Source organism: Oreochromis aureus, linkage group 3 (assembly GCF_013358895.1).
Source record: "Oreochromis aureus strain Israel breed Guangdong linkage group 3, ZZ_aureus, whole genome shotgun sequence".
In the NCBI taxonomy this organism is placed as follows: domain Eukaryota; kingdom Metazoa; phylum Chordata; class Actinopteri; order Cichliformes; family Cichlidae; genus Oreochromis; species Oreochromis aureus.
Window position 1 is genome coordinate 92,184,481 of NC_052944.1, and position 10,843 is coordinate 92,195,323.

Below are 10,843 nucleotides of genomic sequence, written 5' to 3' on the forward strand. Positions count from 1 at the left end.
TTCTGTGCATAGAAACTTATTTCATCATACAGTATATCTGCAGGTGTGGGTGGGGTCACACACAAAAACAGCAGAAGTGGGTGGTAATGGTCAGAAATTCAGCAGGAGTGGGATTTAAAAACAGTCCAGCACAGACTCAAGTTCAGAGCTTTAAAAAGCTGCACAATATAGTAGGACACCATCACGTGTCTGCAGTCAGACTGTTTAAACTGGCCTATCAGAGCCTGTTGCTGGGCAGATTATTCACCCTGGAGCTGCAGCTGTGGAACAGCCACAGCAAAAGATGTTTGGTGTGACGGGCGCACCTGCAGACACACAACTATGAAGTGAGTGACCCCCGTGCAGCAAAGTGTTGCTGCACGGGGGTCACGGGGACAAGCACGTGCAGTTGTGTTAGTTTCACACACACTGCACACACAAATATAATGACACACACTTCTTGTTCATATATCTCACTCATTCATTTGGACTTTGGTGAAATCCATTAGTTCTATTTGGAGCACATTTAGTGAGCTTTTGTACAACACAGTTAAATTCTGTCTTTGTCACATTTCTTTGTTTTCCTGCTGCTGAAGGCTCCATGTGACTGCTGAGGGCTGTTGGTAGTTCTATACAGGAAGTGCTGATTGGACCAAACCAAGCACAGCCCTCTCATTGGGGGCCAATGTTTGTGTTGTTGTTGGATGATTGTTGGTATTTGTGTTGCCCTCATGTCTCACACTGCTCTGATCAGCCAGTATTTAAGTCCTCTTTGTTTCTTGTGGGTCGGCTCACTTTGATTGTGTTGAGCAGTTAGTTTGGAGTGAAGTTGTTTGAGTTTAGTTCTGATCAGCTGACCTCTCTGAGGCCCCGTGTCACTTCCTGTTGGATATTTGTGCATTGTTGGCTAAATAAAAGCCACTTTTTCCCAAAATGACCGCTGTGTTCTCACGTCTGAGCGGCTCGCTCCATGACACTCGCTCACGCCCCAAAACATGAATGTGACATAAGCGTGCCCTGAAAGCTGAATACAAACATATAGAAGGTCACAGCAGTGTAGAGAATATGAAAATGAGCTCAGACACAGTCAAAGATTCTTTTCTATGGATGTTTTTCAGGAGACGTTTGGTCCCTGCAGGACCAGCATGTCGTAGCAACTCACAAGTGTAGATACTGTAGGTGCAGTGAATGTTTAAATTGCACTGATTAGAATATACTGGACATTCAATGCTAAGATTCAGCACATTGTGTTAGAGGCTGGGATTTGGTGAATTCTTTATTCATCAAAAGTGATGAATCCTTCGATCATCATTTATGTCCAGCTGAGAATGAATCTGTGCACTCACATATTAAATGAACTGAAAACAGTAGTGTGATCTTGCTATAAGGAATGAGAGAACTGACAGCTGTTATTTTAATCAGCCTGTCTCAGTTGTTTTAACTTTAAGTATCACAAAGTAATGTGGTAACATCTGGACTGACGAGTTTACTGTCAGCATTGTAATCGCTAGTTTAAAGGCTGTAGGTTGCAGCCATTGCTCTAACACTGTATAAATGTAACAGGTCTCAGTGCTGGTTCTAACAGTCTGAGCTGCTTCCAGCTTTATTTGTGAAGAGCACAGCAGCTTACAAAACACGTAGCGAGCTCGTACAGCTGCGACGTAAAACTTTCATAAGCTAAGATGACCTTAAAATAACGGGGCTACGTGCTGTGATGCTAGCGTTAGCCATGTTACCTTCAACAGGTGGTCAGACTGCGTAAACAGGCACACAGTCAGAGGTTGAGCTCTCCGTTTTGCTGCAGGGTCCCTTCATTCTTCACATATCCGTGTTGAGCTGAGTGTAAATCCCGAGGCTGAACGGCCTTTGTACAAGCACACACGCTTATTAGCAGGGCGAAGCTATGAGCTAGAAAAATCCAGGCAGACAGCTTGTGTCTGTCCAACCCAATGACTTTCTACAGTCATTGGTCCAACCAATCAGAGAGCTCCTTACATCCCACGGTGTGGCTAATTTGCACTGCAGCAGGATTTTTAAAATGAAGTAGCTAATCCAAATGTTAATCCCTGAGCAAACAGGAAAGGGAAATGGATTTTGAAATGAGGAATGGAATCACCTGACGACCTTAACGCTTTCTACACCAGGTGTGAGACGGACAACATGGCCCAGCTTGAGGAGTCCAGATCCTCACTCAAACCTGGCAGCTCTGCAGTCACCTTCAGGACTGAGGACGTGGTGAGAGCCCTCAGGAGGACCAGGGAGAGGAGCTCACCCAGCCCTGACAACATCAGCAGTCGAGTTCTGAGGCACTGTGCAGGGCAACTAGGAAGTGTGACAGTCACACCATCCCCCAGCTGTGGAAACACTCCACAGTCATCCCCATCCAGTCTCATATCCTGGCCACTAAACTTTCCTCCCGATTTCACCTGGATGATCAGCTAATCCTGTGGATATTGGACTTTTTGACCAACAGGACTCAGTAAGTTTGGGTCAACAACTCTGCGTTCCACCTCCACTGGCTCCCCCCAGTGCTGTGTGCTCTCCCCCCTGCTCTTCATCCTCTACACTGATGACTGCAGATCCACACAGCCCAAATGTCACCTGGTTAAATATGCTGACGACATAGTTCTCCTGTCACTGCTGTCAGGCCCCTCACAACACCACGGGCCCACTCGGGAAGCCAGTGAAGGTAGTTGAGGAGTACAAATACCTGGGAACCATCTTTGACAACCTCCTCAAATTCTCTGCCAACACAGAGGAGATTCTCAGGATTTCCCACACCAGAAACATAAACTACACTCTTTTTATACTGCCGACACTTTACTCACTTACAGTTATTTATTCACCTTTCAGTCACTTTAATTTTAAAACTGTATATACTGTATATTCTGTGTATTTATTATCTCACTCTTATTGCCTGTTTATGCCCTGTCCTTATCTTCAACGTCATGCTGCTCTGTTGTATCTTAACTGCCCCTTGGGGATAAATAAAGTCTTTCTGATTCTGATTTATTTTGGGCTTTTGTTTTGGTTAGGCCAGGGGTGTGGGAATCAGTTTAGGTTGGTTTTGTTTATTATTTTGGCCTTGGCTCACCCTGAAGTGTTGACACTCCCATTTTGTTGTCCTTCTTTTTATCACTTTGTAAATAAATCACATTATAAAGAACAGAATTGTTCCCTGTCGCTGCTTGGGTCATGGGGGGAGCGAGTGCCTCACTCAGGTTATTGTCTGGCCCTAGACGAGTCGTAACATAAGTCATAACTTTCAAAAACTTGTGATCTTACACATCCTATTATAATTATGATGCTCCTGTACTGATGAGAAAAGAAGTCAAATGTGATCTTTAACATTTCTTTATAATGTTGAATCCATGTTGTGTTATGATCATAGTAGAAAAAATAATCTTTTAGATTTCAATGGTTGTAATCTTTTTCCCACAGATGAGACGATTGGTCAGACTGTGTGTGGCACAACTTTAATCTAAGAAGCTTCTTCAGTTCTAAACGGTGGAGAGTGCCAAGTATTTAAGCCCCAGTGGGAGTTGTCTCTTAAGAGGGTTGGTGACCTCTCTTAAGTAACAACTCACACACATGAACCCGTGGAGGTGGCTCTTCTATGTTGTGTGTTTATGAAGTGGCTGTTTGGTCTCTCCACTGTAGAGGTCTGAGCATTCCTGTACACTGTACAGCATACACTACATTGTTAAGTTTGTGTTTAGGAGTTTTGTCTTTGTGATGAACCAGTTTGTGTCTGAGTGTGTTGCTGGGTCTGAAGTACTCTGGGATGTTGTGCTTGGAGAAAACTCTCCTGAGTTTCTCTGATAAAGCTGCTACATAAGGGATGATGGTGTTGTTCTGTCTGTCGCTCTCTTCTCTGTGTTTGCTGTCTCAGACTCGTTCCTGTGCGGCTTCATGTTTTCACTTTGTTTACAGAGTATTTTAAGTGCAGTATAGATTTTCTGCTGGGTTAATATGCTTTACCTGTTTTACATGTGCAAGTTCAGCTGTACCTCACTGACATCATGAAAGGCCCTGCTGTAAAGTTACCACCATGCAAACTAACATTTTCAGTGGAATCAGGGCTGGACTGATAATCTGGTACACCATGCATTTTACTGGTGGCTGCTACACAGCCGGCCCTACAAGAACTAAAAGTCCATTTGTTTATTTTCATTACTGACACTGGATTGTCCAATCAAAGCTCTTAGTGCAACTGGCCCCTCCCCCTCACTCACTTACTAACCAGGCCCCACAGTCACAGCAGGCTGCTGCACCAGCTGGGGACAAGTGAGGAATACAAGTAAGAAGGGGCAGATTGAAGGACTGAGGTAAAATGAATGGCTGCTTTCACCATGAGCCACTGCTAACAGATAAAGTGTAGTTAACTGCATAATGTTGCCCCGAGGCAACAACGCAAAAAGAGACGTTTTATAAAAAAGAAACTAAATCTGAATCTTTAAACATCTACAAATACACCTCAGATATTCTTGTACATTCACAATTTTTTAAAAATATTGTTTTTTAAATGTGCATAAAAATGATATTAGACTTTGGTCCAATGCTCTGCTGCTCCTTATGTCACTCAACACTGAGAGGTTTCGTGTAACAAAATAAGTCAATAAATTTAGGGGACAGGGTCATGACATAAAGAGTTAAAAGTGACACGCTATCTGTTGGCAGCTCCGCCCTGACCACAACCATCCACAAAGCACCACAAACCTACAATCCTGAAAGTGTGTTGTAAGGATTTTGTACCATATGGTCCATGGGCGACGTTCCAGTCACCTTAATACTTATAATACCTGTTATGTTGGACTTGGGTTTTAGATTTTTTGGGAGATAGATGAAGCAAATATTACTGGATTTATAAGCTCTTTATTCCGAGGGGTCACCCTGTGTGTTTTTGCTGTGATGCAGCCTAACAGAGAGGACACTCAGTACACCACTCATCTAAAACTGTAATTTCTCAAGTACAGTCAAAGTCAAACGTAATAAAGCATAAAACATGAATCTTTACTCTGTAAATGTAAAGTCGCTCTTACTTCTCTGTTACTTCTGTCTTGAGCAGAAGCTTCTCTCCACTCTCACAGAGCACACATCATTACATTTGTATTTTGTAGCAATGAATTAAAATCATCACATAAACACCACACAGTGAGATTATCTGCCTTAAACTGTGGTGTGAGTGCAGATTGATCTGCATTCAGTTTCTTACCATTTATGAGGAGCAGGATTATCAGCAACGTCTTCATCCTCCTGTAAAAAACTCAAACACACACAAAGTCCTTTAAATCTGCTGCTGACTGAACAAAAACACTCTCCAGCTGTAAGCACACAAGGAAAGGGTCACTTTTGTTTTTAAGAGGAAATCAGTCATGTGACATGAAACTGTCCACTGTGAAAAATCCTCTTTACAGCCCACAACTTCCACCTCAGTGCTGACACAAGGCTCATCAGCAGACTGACATGTATTAAATGTCATTTAAATAAAGAACAATGAAAAAGTGCTGCCATGCTTAAAAAGCGTAAGTTTAATAACCCAAAGCTTCAGCTTGTCTCTATGTTTGTGATATATTATCTATATAAGTGTGGGGCTCATCAGTGTCCTCACTGATAACACAGAGTTGACTGTGTTTAATAAATAATGTGTCCGAATTATTTCAGAGTTTAGTCTAAGATTAGTTTTAAGTTTGTAATTTAAGCTGGACTGTTTGAAACAACACAGATGGGACATTTTTGCACCACCTTTTCAGAGCAGATAGAAACTCATGATGGTCCTGGCAGGTCAGGGTTTGTTTTCCTTCTTTCCTTCTTCTTCCTCTCTGTGTCTCCTTCCCTCTCTTTCCTCTCGGGTGGCTGGCTTGATCTCCAGTTTTCCTAGACTCTGGCTGTTTGTCATCAGCTCATTCACTCAGTAGAATTTAAAGACTAACAGGCACCTCCACTCTCTGCCAGACTGCTGCCTATCAGTGGTGGTAATTGCCGTCCAGTGTTTTCCTCTCTGCTTGTTCCTCAGGAATTTTCTCACCTGTTTTCTTTTGTGTTCTGACAGCTGGAAACACTTCCATGTGGAAGAACTCACAGTGATTCATGCAAATCCTGCTCACCTGAATCTTTGAGCTGGTTTGAGCTTCTGCTGAAGAGAGAAAAGCCTACCTGTGACTCACCTGCCTGCCCACTCTCCACAGCTGTCTCCACTCTGTCTGGCTACTCCTATCCTGGCTGCTTCCTGCAACCTGTTAAAGAAAAGCAACCAAATATGCATCAATCCAAGACTCCAAACCACCTCAGACAGTCACAGCTATCATTCCCTCAGCCACCTCTAACAAGTCCTCTCCTCTCAAACAGAAATCCCTGCAATGTTCCTGTAAAGAGTCAATTTATCTGCTGTTGGTCTTTTCAGAAGCTCCAGATCTGTGAATTCTAAGTACTGGAGTGTGCTGCTGACCTTTGACCTTGTCAAGAGATTTATTCTAAATGACACTTCTTCAGCTGAGAGTCTAAGAGTGAAGACACACGCGCTGCAGTTTTGACTTGCAAGGGCGGTCACAGAGGGCTCACATCAGAGTGGGGGCCCTGTGAAGTGCGCCCTGTTACCACTCTGGTCTTTATTTATATACAAAAGTAGGTGCATTCGTTTATTACCAGTAGGCGGTAGGGTAAAGTGTCTTGCCCAAGGACACAACGACCAGGACAGAGAGAGCAGGGGGATCAAACCGGCAACCTTCCGGTTACAGATGAGCTTCCCAATCCCCTGAGCCACAGTCGCCCCTTTCTCAGAGAGGAAGCTCTCATGGCTCCATGTGTCACATAAATCCAAATCAGATCAGATCACAGCATCCAGAGATCACTGAAGTCTGAAACCAGGACAAAGACCACAAACATAGAAGATCCTCCTTCTGAAGCTGCTTTACTAAATTTCCTTCTGAGCCTCGTTTTGTTTCATCCAGTCAACGTTTCCATGGCACAGATCATTTCTACTCACTACAGTTAAAGTTTGGAGGCAGGTTCTCAGTTTCATCCATGAGGTTTGGATTCTTCTCACTGAGCAGTTTCCTGTTTCATGGCAATAAAAACTCAATTTAGGTTCAGACGACAAACATTTGACATTTTATTTAGTTTTGATCCATCAGCCACACATCGTCTACTCCAGATACACAGGCAGTGTTACCAGGCAGGCTTTTTAAATATAAGAATATATTTATCTACATGTTAGCTGTGGCTGGTATTCCAAACATAACACAACCAAATCCAGCCCACAGCATCATATTATTTTACATCAGTTGGTTTCCTGTTTCCATTATTGTCAACATTATTATTGTTTCACTGAGGTGCTGTGACAGTGGCAGCCTGTTGCAGAAGCTCCTGTTTCTGGTTGTTCTTCATAGTTTTGATCAATCTTGTCGTTTTAATATTTCACTTTATAAACGTACTTATTCCTCAGTCATGTGTCCATGTTTGATGGTAGAGTGACTCTGTGTTATATACTCTCAGGACCAGCTGCTTGCACCCAAACATGGCTGCTGCCTGGAGTTAGACCTGCAGAGGAGATGTGGTGGAGTGAGAGTGTGTTAGAAAAACTCTCGTATGAAGTGAGACACACAGAGTAACGAGGTCATACATGTTTATTTACTTGGATGGAAGTAAAAGCAAACACAGTGAACATCTATGTGAGTGCTCGCCGGGGCATTTCTGCTACTTTGATACACTTGTTCCAACATCATCCTGGGAACAGATGTGTGTGACGCTCTTACAGAAACAGTTCAGTCACATGTGTACATGATGCTAACTGTGCTCTGGATCACAGACAGCAGAGGAAACACAACAAGACCTGAGAGAGAGAGACAGGTCTTGGAACAGTCTTCCTCAATCCATCAGAGAATGCTCTACATTTAAATTGTTTAAGGCACAGACTAAAAATTGGTTATGGACAAATCAAGTGTGTGATCATGTATAAGTTGTATAGTATTAATGTTTTACTTGGGAATAGAATGGTTTGTATGTGTGAGTTTGGTGATGGAGTTCTTATTATGTATGAATTAGGATTTTTTTTTATGTATTATTATGGAAATTAGCCTTTGGCTATAATCTGGTATGTTTACATTCATGTAGTTTCTTTTTTTACATGTATGTTCATTAACATGCACTGTCCTAAATAAATACATTTTTTTTTAAAAATTAGAGACGTTCCTTCAGCTTACTGTAGAGACTGTTGCATAACATTAATCATGTTTCTGTCAGATAAGCTCTAAAATCCTGAAACAGGCCTGAGCTCAGTCACAGTGCAGGACACTACAAACATGACAGCTTTGTCTGATGTGATGATTTGCTGTGGATTAAGCTTCCCAACAATCTACAGTAAAAGTTATTAAATTAGGCCAACCTTAAACAAACTGCAGCATGATAATAATAAAGCTGCTGTAAGAATCATGTTTCTGAACAATGTTAGTTTTTATACTTCCTTCATGTTTAAATAGTTTTTCTTACAAAGCTTTTAAAAGTCTGTAAACGCTGGGCTGTGGTGTTCACATACAGGAGTACTGTCATTGTTAGAGTTGTATTGTTGGTTGTTGTTTATGCTTAGAAATATCTACTCATATATGCTTAGAAGTATATAATCATTTGTAGATTGAAAGAATGTCTCATCCTAGGAGGTCTGTAACAGCTCTGTGTAGCATGAAGAGGGGAGTGCGTTCACTCCTCCTCAGAGTGTTCTGGCATAGTTCACACACGTCTTGGGATCATGAGCAAGGTTGTATCTTCTCTTCTGATATATGGTATAGCAAACACACGTATATCTGTTTTAGTCTAAGTGCCTTTTGTTTAGATGAACTGCTGGACTTCCAGACCAGCAGGTTTAGGGAAGTCGTTTATGGGGTCACACACACACACACACACACACACACACACACACACACACACACACACGCTTACACAAAGCACAGGCAAGGTACTCTTTGTTTGTATGTATACGTCATATGTTAATGAACCTATGTATATTCATGTAACCTCAATAAAAGATCAGTGTTACGGGGGAGTGGACGAGAACAACTGGGGTCAAGCGAAGGAACTAATGGGAAACAGGCATCTGCACACATGTGCTTCACTAACTACACAGAGTACTGATGTAACTCTGTCACAATCCTAACAAAGCAGCTTCTTTGAACACTCCTAACTTACAGCTTGCGATCATTTCCAGTCTGTCTCTGCATCTACTCTGGCAGCTGCCTGGATAGTTAAAGGAAACCAGTGTGTTACATCCCCAGGAGGATGTTGGCTTTCTTCTTTCAACTAACTCCTTATGTTTTGTCTAGGCTCCACCTCCTCTGTCCTGATTGGATGCTGCTCACAGAATCCAGGTAATTGTCAATCAGCAGAGAGTTACTTAAGGCCTGTGGAGCTGTGTTTCTGGGCCCTCTGGCCATTTTAATTGCCATATCTGTGCAGGCTTGCATGCCTTTTGACTTATATGTGCATTTTTGTGTTTTCATGTTCAGACTGCCTGTAGGAGAGAGCTGCCTTTTGTTTTGACACCCTGTTTTCTCCTGTTTATGTGTGTTGTTAGGTAGGTTATAGAATAGAATAGAATAGAATTCAACTTTATTGTCATTGCACATGTCACAGGTACAGGGCAACGAAATGCAGTTTGCATCCATCCAGAAAGTGCTTTAGTCGTGATATAGATATATTACAATATAATTTAGCAATAATAGATATATATATATATATATTTCTGTATATATTTCTGTAAGTATATTACAGAAATGGGTCTATTATGGTATGTTATAATGTACACAGTGTGAAGTATGTTATGAATATTCTGTAACTATAAGTATGTACAGGCTGTAGTGAGTACAAGCTATGTACAGGCTATGAACAGGATATAAATATGAAATAAAAACTATACAGAAATCTGAGATATACAGTTATACAGAAATGTGAACTATGCAAGTTATAAACAGTTGTAGGATTGAAAAATTATCATATGTACAGAATGATATTCACACAGAACTATACAGTAGTGCAGTTAGGATAATTGTGATAGTGATAAAGTGCTAGTGGTTGTGGGTGTGTGTATGTTCAGTCCATGAGTTTAACGTGGGTCAGATGTCAGGAGGCAGAGTTCAGGAGTCTGAGAGCTGTGGGGAAGAAGCTGTTCCGGTACCTGGTGGTCTTAGTCCGGAGGCTCCTGTAGCGCCTCCCAGAGGGCAGGAGGGTGAAGAGTCCATGTGATGGGTGACTGGGGTCTCTGATGATTTTCCCAGCCCTTTTCAGACACCGCTTCCTGTAGATGTCCTTTATGGCAGGAAGTGGTGCTCCGGCGATGCGCTGGGCAGTTTTCACGACCCTCTGCAACGCCTTCCGGTCCGAGGCGGAGCAGTTCCGTACCAGACTGTTATACAGTTGGTCAGGATGCTCTCGATGGTGCAGCGGTAGAAGTTCACCAGGATGTCTGAGGACAGGTGGTTCTTCCTCAGAGCCCTCAAGAAGAAGAGGCGCTGGTGAGCCTTCTTGACCAGCTTGGAGCAGTTGGTTGTCCAGGTGAGATCCTCGGAGATGTGGACTCCCAGGAACTTGAAGCTGCTCACACGCTCCACAGCCGTCCCCTTAATGTGGATGGGTGGATGTGGGTCAGCATTCCTCCTGTAGTCCACGATGAGCTCCTTGGTCTTCTCGGTGTTAAGCAGCAGGTTGTTTGTGTCGCACCACTCAGCCAAATGATCCACCTCCTCCCTGTAGGCGGTCTCATCATTGTCGCTGATGAGGCCAATCACCGTGGTGTCATCTGCAAACTTAATGATGGTGTTGGAACCATCAGCAGGTCTGCAGTCATGGGTGAAGAGGGAGTAGAGGAAGGGGCTCA